The 14,558-nt window shown below is 37.9% G+C and overlaps 1 protein-coding gene across 1 annotated transcript in view; it reads right to left on the bottom strand.

Annotated features, from left to right (window-relative positions):
- me1 (malic enzyme 1, NADP(+)-dependent, cytosolic) overlaps positions 1-14,558 on the bottom strand; it is a 58,916-nt gene that overhangs the window by 19,791 nt on the left and 24,567 nt on the right. The gene's annotated exons all lie outside the window — the stretch shown is intronic.

The following is a 14,558-nucleotide window of genomic DNA, read 5'->3' as shown; positions in this document are numbered from 1 at the left end:
CAATGGACTTAGGACACACCTTCGGGGGTGGGGGGGGGGCGGGTTCAGTGGTACAAATCTGTGCACCAGGTGTTGTAGGTTGAGCTGTATTATTGTGTCGTAGTTTAAGCTGTATTATTGTGTCGTAGTTTGAGCTGTATTATTGTATTGTAGTTTGAGCTGTATTATTGTGTTGTAGGTTGACTTGATGTCTATGAAGAGCAGTCGTGCTCTACAGTATCTCTTGATCTCAGGAGCCATGCTGCTGTAAATCCATCATCACTGCCTGGCAAGATAATGATGATCTTTTCAGAGCAACAACTCTGAAATATTAAACTTTCTGAATGGATCATTGACAGAGTACAGCAGCTGTGTGTTTGGTATGTGTGTCAGGTCATAAGAGATAAAAGAAAATTCTGCTCTGTGATATGTTTATAGTTGTTATGCTGGCACACTGTAAAAGTAAAACCACAACATGCCCTACATCATTTATAGTGTATAAAGACTGCTGTTGAAGGACAAATTGATATTTCTTCATCTACAACAGTGGTTCCCAACCCTTTTCGTCAGAAGTACACACAGTCCTAGCATATGAGGTAATGTTTTGATCTGTTTATCCTTTACTTTGAGTCATTCCAACCATTATCAGATGGTTACAACCTGACTTAATGTGGACATGTTGATTTGAATTGATTTATTCACATTAGCTCAGCTACTCTATAACCTGTATAACCTTCATAAACAGCTCTGCATCGTTTTTAATACAAGAACCTCAGTTTACTTCACATAGCGTCTCTTCTTATTGGGGTTCTTAGTTACAATCTATGTCCACAATGACCACAATCAATATCGGTCGTCTCAGTTACAAGACAGAAAGGCCACAAAGCATTGAACTATTATGTGTTGGTCCTTTTGTAAGTGTGGCAAGAGCAGGGAGGGTAAAGAAAACAACATGATGGCCTGAAACAGCACTGCCACTGACCTGCAGCCTGACACAAAGCACACCCCAGGGATCATGTAAAGGCAGCAGGGGGCTGGCATAAGGAAAAACCTCTTTCCACACCATAACCCCAAAATAAAACCTGAGACCTATGAGAAAGCTTGCTTCCAATTGCTGACCCGCATCCACACAAAACACACATTCTTCACCCACACAGCATAATCTCAATCTTCACACATTCAGTTTAAAAGCTACATAGGGTTTTACTGACACAAGGGACAAAATCACTGACAAAAGAAAATAATGAAAATAGTGTTACAGATGACATGAGATTTCTTCAACTAATTATAGGTGAAATCCGACACAGCAGCCGAGACTTAAATAAATGGTCTGTGTCCCTTACAAATACTTATGACAGGATTTGGCCTAATTTGAGCTAAAAGGTGCCAAATTCATGCAGTGTGACTCTATCCAGAGGAAGGACGTAAATGTCAAGGAACTGAAGAGGACAAATACTGTTTGGATTTACTAGGTGTAACTTTTGCACTTACAAAAGCCTGCCTGAAATTTTGTAATGCTTCTGAAATGTCAACGCTAATTTTAACTGAGTGAGAGCCAATGTTACAGTACAAAACAATGAGTACAAAACAACCTAGTATAGCGATTCCCATGCCGCTTTGTGTGATGTGATTCTATGTTACTATCACACTCACTCCATTACCAACGACATGCATTACACCAAGATCCACAAGAATAAGTTGTGTGCATGCACAGAATGAGTGCAGAGAAAAAACAAACTGTAATCTCTAGCACAGTATGATACTTATTAATAAAATAAAAGCTGGGAGACATCCAAGGTACAGTCTGTCTTTAACTGAAACATGTATTCAATGTGAGGACCCCCTGGTGGAGTGCATGGCTTTTAAAAACAGTTTCAAACAGGAACATCACTCCAAAATGAACACACTGGATCCTTTTGCCAGACCAGCTGCTGGGATATCCGAGACATCATTTTGTTAAAGCTTGGAAGTTTGACTGAGCTTCACAGAAACATAAACATGCAGTTGCCAGTAATAAGAGATTGATACATAAAATTTCATTAGATTGGATTAACTGGTCACCTCATCCAGGGTTCAAATTGTCACAAACCAAGACCCAGCATTAAAAACACAATAATAAAGCACAGGTTTTGATATGTCATCATTTGCTAAAAAATGTGTGATGTCTACTTTTAAAAACTATGTTAAACAGTAGCCTGGGAACAGACATTTTTCATAAAAAAAAAGACAGAAGTCCTGTTTAGTCATGATTAGTCCAGGAACACAATTTGCCAAATCTAGTCAACATTACTAGTTTATATTCTGCTTATCTTGTGAGGAATCACATATATTGACTGACATTCATGGATGAAAATCACTGAATGGCAGTTTTCTGACAATTAAATCTTGCATTAGAACTTAGCTTTGCAGTGACTACAGCATTTCTGAACTTACTTATGGTTATGTTTACGCAATCACAGCACTCGGTTAAGGTTAATCAAGGCTGTGGTTTGGTTTAATGCAGGGCAATGACTTCAGCTGCAATGTCTTTACTTACATGTAACAAAACCCACAGTCCATAACTAACCTTAATCAAAATATGTTTTCCTTTGGTTAAGTGTAACCACAGACAGCTTTGTGCCTGGGATCCACCCCAAACATCTCCAAACAAACCCTGCAGGTATTTGGTCGTACAGTAATTGCGAAAGTTAAATTTTGACCTTGCTAGATGAAACGATAACAGGTTGAAAAGGATCATAAACGTTATAACATTTCTAACTTCATTGGTTACAAGCCACAGTGGTATCCTTGTTGTGTCTATGAACATAAGTCAGACATGTTTGCCCTCGCTGTGATATGAGGATAAACCGCAAATAAAAAAGTGATTTTACTCCCATGTTGTAATTCATCTTGAATAACTGGCCATTACATAAAAAGACATTAGTTTGTGTACGGCACACTCCTGCCTGTCTGTGTCAAGTAAGTACAGCATCTGTAAAGACCAGCACACCAGCACAACCACACATCAATACAGCAGACGCACAAAGAGACAGAGGAATCCCTATGACTTGACCACAAGCAGCAGAAAAGGACTGACAGCACAATATTAAAAAAATTATACTGCTGGTTTCAACTTTCTTTCTTCCTTTTCTCAGTATTACTTAATAAGTGAATAGCTTTCCATGGAAAGAGATCTTTTTTGTTTGTTTTGGTAAAGATTATTGTAAAGGGGAATCATCTTTCAATAAAAATTGAATTATATTCCCTGACAAATTGGGTTTTATTGTAGTTTTTGTATCTAGATGTAAATATCTCTAAACTATAACAAGACAGTAACTCAGCTTCATGATTTATGCTGTACTACTGGATTAGTATTCGGCAAGAGAAACCAAAGCAACAAAGCTGTTGGCATTACAAATAACATTCATGCAGCAACACATAGACAGCCAAGCAACTGACTCAAGCAATAGAGAAGAAGAAGAAAACTCAGTGAGATCAGGGCTCTGGTAGTGCCAATCAATAACCATGTTCATGCCACAGCCGGGGCCGACGCAAACACTGCTCAGTTCAAAAATAACTAAGTGCAATGGAAAAGATGATCACTAACGTAACTAAATATGTAACAGAGTTCTGGGAAGAGGAAAAAGTGCTCTGTTAATACAAAAAGAAAAAAAATATATATTTTAGCATTAGTTCAACAAACACAGTTGTCTAGACCATAGTCCTTCTCATCATCCCAGTCACATGTAAACCAATCAGATGTCTGAGGGGAGTGTTTTTAGGTGTTTCTTCTAGGAATTTGTCATATAAGAGGGAAAACGGTTCCCTGTGTTTCTTGTACAGCTCTCATCACTTGGAAATAAAATACGACAGGCAGGAATTCTCATTCCAGTCCTTTTTCTTTCTTTTCCCTTCACATCCTCCTCTCTCCATACAGTATGACAATGCACTCTTCTTCTTCTGCCTCCCACCCTCAGTGGCACGCTCAGACTTTGACGGGATTCCAGCACTTTACAAATACTCAACACATTGCCTGAATCAGCCTCTTTTTTTATACAAGTGAGGACCAGCTCCAGTCCCTGGCCTTGGAAAACCATAACCACCCACACCTCATTCCACTGCAGTGCATTGAATTCAGCCTCCACGCAACAACTAATCTCCCTCATGAAGCTTTTCCAGGCTTAAAGAAGAGGAACACTGTAGCACTTGAGGCCAAAATGAACAGTTTAACTAATCTGATCAGCCTTTCATCACTCTTGGTAAGATGATGAGGCAAAACATAAAGAGACATGGAATCTTTGACTCAGGTCAACCTGCAGGTGATAAAAATAGTAACGAGACTCAGTGAAGTTATGGGGTTTCAATGCCTTTTGTCTGCTGTAGCTGTCTGAAGAAAGAGAGGCAATCAAGGGGCCAGATGACTGCAATGGATGTCTACTTTCTTTCTTTCTCAGCCATACTTACATAACTCACAGGGCAAGAAACGGAAGGAGAAGGCCCATTCCAGTAGGCCCTGCTAAAGGAATCAGAGGCACAGACCTGATGAACCCAGCTGGCTATTAGATGAGTTTCAGCCGTCTGCTAGCTTTTCCATTCATTCTTTTTGGGTATGCCAGTAATGTTTCGTGTGGGATGCAAAGTCACATTCAAGTCACATTTAAAAGCTATTGGTTTCACCTCAGCCATCAACTGTGAAAAAACAATTTGTATCATGCCTATTTACAGATGCTGCTTTGTTTGTAGCAACAATGGTAAAACAAGATCATATTATGCATGTACAGGAAAATTTGTATCATCTAAACATGAAATAGACCCTATTTCTTTATGAAAAACAGACATGCAGTTCAGATTTGAGAATTTAGAATGGAGTGAGCTGCATCAAGTTATTTTCAAATTACGTCCTCTGCCCTCAGTTTTGCCTTTCAGGCTCATACAGACTGTCCTATACCTTACTATTTAAAGTTGTTAAGGTTATACTGCATACAGCTTGACAGGGCTAACAGGAGACACTACCCAGAGTTAAAAAGCTTTTTGTCCATATAGTTTTTATCAGATGAAATAGTAATTTAAAATATTTTTATTAGCAGTTAATACTGTCCAAAAGCATGCTGTGCTGATCCTCAGTTGTGTCAATAAGTCATGCACAGAGCTCTGTGAAGCAAAATTTGGAGTAAGAATTATCTATCAATCAGATACCTGAATAGGATTTTAAGTTACACAACAGTAGATTAAAAAAGCATTTAGTGCAAGCGCTATTTTCTTTAAAAATAGCTTTTTGACATCATGATTTGGATTAAAATAACTAGTTAAAAATGTACTATTTTAAGGTTAAACTTTAGATAAACCACACCATCATTTCTGTGGAGATTCTCAGTCATCCAGGGAAAGTTATCTCTTGGCAACTGGACTTCCAGTTTTTCTAGTTTTCTCATCACCATGGATGCAATAATAAACATGGTTAACCTCAGGAGATGATTGTGGTCATCCTTTTTAAAAAAAAAAGGACTTGTAAATGGCCCTGAAGGTTACATATTTGAACTCTCTAACAAAAAAACTCTAACTGATGCCCTAAATCAAAGTGAATGTTCAGGGTGCCCGATAAAAGGTCACGTCTCATAGTGAAAACAGATCAAAGGGACGTAAAAAGAAAAGTCCCCTGGGGTGAAACTCCATTTCTGCAGAGGTCAGGCAGAGTGCTAGTCTACACCACTAATACCCACAGTAATACCCGGAAACTCAACGTGCCACTTTTCTCACAGATTCACTGCTTTTTCCTGCAAATAGACATGGATTCAAGAGCTACGATGCAAATCCACATCAACATAACATTTGCATTTTATGTAACATAAAAACCCAAAATGTGACCTTTGAGAGTGCCATGCACAAGATAAAATATTGATGCAATGAAAGAGAAGGACAGTTTAGAAATCTGATTTAAAATCTAGTGATCTCTGTTAAAATATCTTGTATGTAATCACATTCATCAGGCATGCTTTTTGTATAATTTTATTACAATACATAGACTGAGATCAAGCATGGAGAAAACTTTGCAGCATGATTTGCTGAGGTGCATGAATTTCTGAACTTCTGTGATGGACTGGTGACCTGTGCAGGGTGTACCCCTGACTGTCACCCAAAGACAGCTGGGATAGGCTCCAGCAGATCCCTCTATACCCTAATTAGGAAAAAGAGGGTATAGATGATGAATAAATGAATGAATTTCTGAACGTGTAATAATTACAAATAAGACTATTAGACAGTTTCATTGCACAGTGGAATTTGATAACTTAGCATTATTTCCACAGAAATCTTTTTGAATTGATATTTAATATTATGGGACTTAAGTTGTAAAATGCTTAAAGTCTAAGTCTTAAATATTAAAATCTTTTAGGTGTATTGTCCTATTATGTATGTCAATAAATATGCACCATTTTAATTATCAAATTAACATATCACAGACCCTGAAGTCTGACCTCCAATAGCATTATACACATCTAATGCGATACCATGAAAAGCCTATATTATGTTAGCAGATTGCAGCTTTGATCCCTTTGAAATAAATATGCAACAGTAGTTCATAATAAGAGGCAATAATCTGTCCCTTTTCTTCTCTCTGAATTCAGGTTTCTCCTGTTGGGTGTGACTTCAGCAGAAAACAAGCTGTTGCTTTGAATTCTCAGTTACACATAATGCTGTGTTTATACTAAGAATATACAATGTTCTCTAATATAAGCACCAGAGGAACTAATAAGGACAAGTCATGGAGGGCAGTGCATGTGGATGCATTCTCACAGAATGATTTCCCATTTGAGCAACATACCAAACTAACAAATTTTGGACGAACTCATGCATTTTATAGCCTTGAAACAAGCTAAAACAGTTGAAATAAACAGTTCCAGATTGTATTTACTAAAATTCAAACCTGAGTACAATATCTAAATGTATTACTGCAGTAATATGACATGTCTCAGTTAAAAGTGTTTATATTTTGGAAGCCTGTTCATAGATTCATAACTCACATGGCCTATAAATGCAGACGGATATTGTCAAGTTTTCAATTTCTGACTTGAGCCAAATGCTTGACAAGTCTATGAGATTTCACAGCCAAAGCTGACCTAAGTGTTGATGGAGCTGTCCAAACAAAAAAATGAGCTTTTAGTGCTTTCCCACCACATCCATTAACTCTGCAGAGCGAAGTTAACAAACAAGAGGCAGAGCCTTTAGGAGATATTAGTGTCAGATACTGCAGGTCTCTTTATTATTTACTGATGTATGATCTTATCCACAGTAAGTGCAGATGTAGATTTGACTTGCTGGCTTTAGATGGTGATTCATGTCTGATATGTCTCATTTACTGAATTTCCCCTTGGGGATTAATAAAGTACTTCTTCTTCTTCTGATATATCTAACTTAGTTCTTATTGTTAGTGAGGGGTGTCCCATGTCAACATGAGGTTGATCAGAGTTTTACTGGTTTTCATAGAATGTAATATACAATACAATATCATGTCTCCTAAATTTGACAAGTATTTTAAAATAAAAATCACTTGTCTACTCTTTTTCACTGTCCATTATACTAAGTGTTTTGTGATCACTTTGGTTGGAGTTAGCCTAGTTTTAGGCCCCAAACTGACTTTTTTAGGGATAAGAAAATCTTAAGTCATAAAAAATTGATCTGCTGTATCAATTTTGATTCTTTGTTTTTAACTCTCACTCATTAGTCTAACAAAGTAATAACACTTGAATAAAATGAAGTAATACTCTTTCAAACCAGATTAGGGTGTTTTTTATTTTAAAACTGCGTTTATGTTGCATAGTGAAAGCACGTAATGAGATAAAATCACTCCATGATTTGTGTTCAGATTTGGAAGTAAAGCTCAAAGTGCCACACCTGTAGTAGGTATTAAAATAAATCACATGGAGTGATGAACAAACATCTCGAACGAACGAATGAATGAATGAATGAACGTCAAGCACCATTGTCTTCACTAATCCACAAAGTCCAGAAACTTTCATTAGACCATCACTGATGTTACATGATGACAGCATTTTGTATCTGATGGGAGATGACAAAGTGACAATAAGGCTGAGTGATGAAAGGGAGGTTCAGGGTGCAGTTTAAGCTTCAGATTTATACTTGCAGAAACCACCTTTCTTTGTACCTGATTGTGGAAGAGAATACTGGAAAGCATGGCAATGAGGGAAATAATTATGACATAGCTTGAAATATGCAGCTTGTGGATATTAATTTGTTCACACATGGCCGAGATTTAGCCAGTGCAAGTCAGTGGTGTGAAACAACCACTGGCAACCCTCCTAGATCAGATTTTGAAAAGCCACCTTCAACATCTGACACAAGACGATACACACACATTTAAAACTTGACAGGTGTAAAAAAGAAATTCCAGAATTTTATTTCAATTTGCAGTCTCTCTCTAGATTTATAAATCTCTCTCTAGATTTATAAGGCCGCAGTACAAGCACTTGTGAAGAAACGATAACATCATAAAAACATACACACATAGGAACAAAGTGGTAGAAGTGACCAACATTTTCGAAACATAGAGTTATTCCATAAGTCATCATATTGAACTCACCAACCCCTTCCACTTTTATAGCTCTACCACATGGCAAGGAAATGAAGACTACAGCCTTCCGTACTCGTTATTACTTCAGAAAAAACATTGAAGTTTTCTCTCTAATTTTTATACCCCTGTGAATTTCACATTATAGGGCTTCTGACATTATTGCCAACTTGTGTAAATCACGCTCAATTTATTTTCTGACAATTTTAAGAGATCTTTGTTTTTGCTTTAAAGCTGAGTGTGATTCACTCAGATTAAGATAAGCTAAATGGCATGAGCATCAAGTTGTATTTTCCAGTGTGGGCTGGTAAAATGTTTCTACTGAACCAAAATTGGACCAGTGGAGACAGTAGGTGAATTGCAGCCAAACAGAACTGTGCTCTGTAATTTTGTCTTTGGTGAGGATGGAGTCTTACATAAATGCATCCTTCAGCAGCTCAACTAAATTTAAGCTGAAATCACATTAATAAAAGGATAGAGAAAAAAAGGACTTTTGGGACATATCACAAATGTTCCTTTTTGCGTCATTCTGAAGGGGTGTGTCACTGGCAAAATTCACTTGACAGACCTCTTCGACCTGCAAGACAAAGCTCACACAACCATCAGCAGTGTGCCAATTGTGTGTAGGCCCTCTCACTTGTGTGCTTGAACCACAGAAGATGGTAAACAGTCATTGATTTAGTTTAAACAATGATAAAACTGACTGACAGCAGATCAGCTGACAATGCCTGGGGTTGTTAACCAGGCATTTATGGACTCTTGATTGCTTCCAGACCAACAGTGAGTCAAGTGAAGCCAAATATCTCAAAGGTGAGAGCGACAGAGTTCGAGCAGCCTTTTATGGAGAAAACCATTACTCCAACCAAAACCCCAAATGAAGAGGTTTGTAATAATTTCATGGTCATTTTTTTAAAGACACAATGGAACAAACGGGATTTTCTCCTGAAGAGCCAAATCCAACTATGTTGCTCTCAGGGCATGCTACACCACTCTCAGTCACGGAAAATTAATGCAGTTTGAATTAGCAATGCTCCCTGGATCTGTAGCTCACAGATGATTCAGCCACATAGTTTTACTCAAGTACACAGTTATTGAAAACACATATCTGGCTTGATTACTTTCTATGTATATACAGCAAACCACAACACTGCTGTGGATTTCAGTTGAGTAATAATTGATATATTCATTTATTTTAGGAATGCTGCAAGAAAACTGTATCCTAAAGCTCTTTGCTTTCATTGGCTCTAAAACTCAAACATAAGCTCCATATTGTTATACAAGGTTCTCAAAGTAGAGGGTTGAATTAGTCCCAAATGTTTGCTACGTTCTTTATGAGGCCATTGTAATTCCAAACCATCTCTCTCCTCCACACTTCTCCATTACTTCTCCCAAAGATTATGCTAAGCTTCTCTCATAGTCTAACAAAGAGTAAAAATGTGGTGAACAAATACATCAGTAAAAGTCATGTAATCTACCATAATTAGGAAGCAAATTCTCTCTGGACTTGATTTATGTGGAATAGGCAGGGTCACAGTTCAATAATCATGTGTGGGTTAATGATCCAGGAAGCAAAAGTACTTGCTTGCCCTCAGTGCTCATCAAGCCAAATGAAGTTGTTTCTCGCACTCAAATCAAAGTATCAATGTGTGTGGGCCCAAATGGTGTGAGATCACAGCTCAAAAGCCCCTAATCTGCAAGGTTGGAACACTTCATCATATAGCACGTGCCACTTCAGAGGTGGCTGAGGCAGCTTCAGCTGATGCCTTTTATTAGGCCTTTTTAAGCTCCTGCAGCTCATCCTCCAGTTTAATCAAACACCAGCGTATCAAGACACAAATATGGCTGTATTCAAACTACTTTACTGAGCTGATATTGAATCCAAATAACTCTTTAATTCTGTGTGCTTTCATACCAGCCAACCTCACACAGATAAAGGTATATATCTGGTAGGCTATGGTATACACGATACTACCTTTCTAAAATGCTAGGTCATCATTGACAGATACAGTAATTTTGTGGCATGAATAGATAAAAATCTCCCACAATGTGTCCAAATATTGATCTATTCTCTTTTTGGTCTAGTGAAGCTCAGTAGACCAAAAAGCAGTAATAATTTTCATAACCATTCCTTTCAGCATCTGAGCAGATGAACATGACAAATGGACCTGATAGTTGCTAAGTTTTTTCAGATCTACAAATTTTGGTATAAGGATAATGGCAATAACCAAGTGTACATCAAATATGTTTATGTCATCAAATCCTGTTACACGCCCAACTTTCCAATTTTTCTACCTCTGACTCCGAGCCTAACTTGTTCTAATCAAAGAGAAATACTGTAAAATGGGTCACACAAACATAGTTTCACTGTAAAAGAAGCCCAGAATTTCCTAAAACAGTATTGCATTAATTAGCATTGCAGTTTTAGCAGAAATTAGTTCAACACAAGTACACACTACATACAGTACATAAGATATTCTACATACTACAGCATTTTCAACTTAGCTTATGTAATTTAAATGCATTTGTCCATGTCAGTTACCTAGATATCTCCCTGGATATACTCTTTGCTTTAACACTCAAGTGTATTTAGAGTGGTGCACCACAGAAGCACATGGTGACCATGGAAATTATTATACTGAACCTAATTATTTTCATCCAAACAAAAACTTTGTCATTGATCACAGAGGAGTAGTTTCAACTGTAAAACAAATTGAACAACCCACATTTATGGGGCAAACAAGAGCAAACTTTGTGTGATGAGACATACTAACTCTGCTGCTTAAACGCTAAGCAAGCATGCAAGCAGCAAGTAAGCATGTCCATTAATCTTCTAATGAGGTGAATATGTTCCTTTCTTTAGCTCTGTCCTGCCTCTGCCCCATTTAAAGATCAATGAATGAGCCATGTTTTGACACATTATAGTGCTTGACCTTTGACCTCCAGTACAGAATGTGGTGTCAGAGTGTTTAGTCTCTGTGAGCCAGATTAGCTGGCAAAGTCAGTGAAGACAAGGAGAGGATTCTGCTGCTTCCACACAGAAAGTCTTTATATCTATGAGCCAGTGATTAGAGAGCTAATCTGCTGCTATGGTGGTCCCAGTGGAAGACACACATATGAACACACACACACACACACACACACGCACACACGCGCACACACACACACACACACACACACACACACGCACACACGCGTGCGCACACACACACACACACACACACACACACACACAGAGTGGCATAACTATTAAACTGCAGGCATATACACACAGCAATGGAACAAAATTTTACAGACCAGACCCACTGAGCAAAGATTGCTGCCTCTGCAATGCTGTACTAAAATTCACAACCGTCCCTTTAGTCTCTAGTGCTTTTCAGTATGGCTTTGTGCTAAATAACATCAAAACGCTAAAGTGCTCACACTCACAAGTCTAGCATGCAGATCTTTAGCAGATGCTAAGCAATTAAATGGGCCTATGGCCACAGTCATGCCAGAGGCTCTGTATGACTGTACTTACAGATGCCTTGAGCTTAAAGGTGTATTAACTAAAGTTTTACACACTGTCTGATAAATCAAGAGAAAATGAGACAGTTATATTATTGCCCTCCATGACAGTGTGCTACTTACAAACCTCCTATTCCAGCTTCTCTACCTTATGTTGTCAATATACAGTTGAAAATGACCCCACCTGCCAAACAAAGGCCTTAGGAAGCATTTTTTTTAACTGCAAGGAGAAACGTTGCACAGCCAGTCATAAAGGACCTCTCAGCAACTTAATGTGTGTTTTGGGAACACTAGTGACCATATTTGTATTGACCTGATTTGAGTTCATTTTAATTTGGAAATAATCTTTAGGAAATAGGATCGGATGAGCCGTTTATAGTGTATGTTAGAATCTGACTAGACTGTTCAGCGGCTATTAAGAAATTTGGCAGAGTACTTTTAAGTGCTAAAATACCAGCATGCTAAAATAATCGCTGTGACAAAACTGAGAATTAGCTGGTATGTTCACTGTCCAGTGTTAGAATGCTAATTTTTTAACTAATTATTGCCAAGCACAAATATATGAATGTAATTGTTTAGCAGGTATTTGGTCAAAAACTAAAGCACAATAATGGATAAAATGTATTTTGACATGATGTCACTAGAGGGAAAGTGCATTGAAGTTACCAAATTTCATGGTATTTCATTGAATATCTATAAGACATGACACTCAGACCCATATAGATTTGCATCATCTGGGCACGCTGGAAATCTGTACACACTTTTGTGACAATCTGTTCAGTAGGTGATGTTATATTTCACTGAATATGTGACAAGGTTTATGCTGAACCTGCTTGTAGTGCTACAGCAAAGATTAGAGGGCATTATAAATCATCCTCATGGCACCAAAAGATATCAATACTAAATTTCTTGACTAAAATCCTAGTATATACTATACACAAGCTTTATAGTGGCACTACAAGAAAATGTTGGAAGATCGCAGAAATCAGTGGGCCTCATCTTCTGGAGACACTGAGCATCTTTAAATTTTACTGACAATCTAGTTAACATAGAGAAGAACTTGAAACCCTAAATGTATCAGAGATTCATCAAACGTTTTTCATCAAATGTGTATTCTGCTAACTAACCCCTGATGTACAACTCCCAACCCTGGGGCTCTGGCAGTAGATCTTGGCTCACTGTACTGTGAGATTGAGGAAGGGAGGGAAGGTATAAAAAGACTCCTCCAGCTAGCTTAGTGTGAAGAGAAGGGAAGCATGCTAAGAATATTTTCCACATAGTTCAGCAGGGATGAGAAAACTGGGAGCTGTTGGGTAACAACATTGCATGGGAAGTTGCATGTGTATGTGAGAACTGGGGTTTCCCAATGTTTTAAATGTTCCCAAAGTACACATTTCTAATAAAACTGCTTGAACACAACAGCTAATCAAACAAATCCATGGTGGTAATATAAAAAAAGCCATCACTGAATAAAGTGTTTAAAGGTTTTTGGTGTTGCTGGGCAGTAGATGCACAGCAGGGGAAAAACATGGCAAACGTCTGTGGCTGCTGCCCACACTAATATGAAACTGGTACTGACATATCTGACCAATATCACACCGTAAGTTTACCATGTGGCACTAGAAGATGGTTTACTATAGTAGATCAGGCTAAATGTCTAGCTGGTTTCTGAAATCATTGCTGGTTATCTACCACAGCTCACCACTTCAGGTTGGTGAGCACAGGAGCCCGTGATGAAGAGCTGTCCAGGATGGGCTTCTTCTGATCTTATTAGGGTAAAAACAAACTACAGTTTTAACCCCTTGAACAATTTTCAATGCAGGGAGGCAAAGCCAAGTAAAACAAACTGTGGCCCTGAATGCAGCATCCAGAATGAAAACACTATCAACTCAATATCTGTTAGTAACTGCTTAGGGAGTATAGTTGTCAGATAGTGAGAGACTTGGACTTGATGAACCTATTGGAGGGAAAACAGATAAGTGTATAGTGTAGATGTGTGTGTGCATGTGTTTGAGTGAAAGTGTGTTTATACTAGAAGAGGAAACCAATGAATATTTGTCTGCTAGGGACAGAGGCAGATCCACCCAACATAAACCCTGAACCTTGAACAGATTTTGTAGCATTCCACCTTAATACATCAAAGAATTTGACATGTTATGGCTTTATGTTTGCATATACCATAAAATTGATGTAATGAATTATTATTATTATATTCTATTATTTTATGAAGACTTATTATAAGCAAAATCTCTAGTGTTTACATATTATAGACAAATCCAGCAGTTCATTTATGTGTTGTGCTCTCTCACAACATCAATATTACTATTGTAGTAACATTATGACAACAAGTGACAGTTGGTTGATCCATGGTCTGCAGTGGCTTGTTCTGACACAAAATTATTGTAGATACTATGTAGAGGGACTGGACATAAAAAACCCCAGAAGATCACTTTTTATTCATGTTTCTAACCAGGTCAATGTCATTTTGACAATAATTATTCCCCTTTTTTAA

Source organism: Mastacembelus armatus, chromosome 16 (assembly GCF_900324485.2).
Source record: "Mastacembelus armatus chromosome 16, fMasArm1.2, whole genome shotgun sequence".
Classification (NCBI taxonomy): Eukaryota; Metazoa; Chordata; class Actinopteri; order Synbranchiformes; family Mastacembelidae; genus Mastacembelus; species Mastacembelus armatus.
The sequence above is the reverse complement of the archived record's forward strand: the minus strand, read 5'-3'. Positions and strand labels throughout refer to the sequence as shown.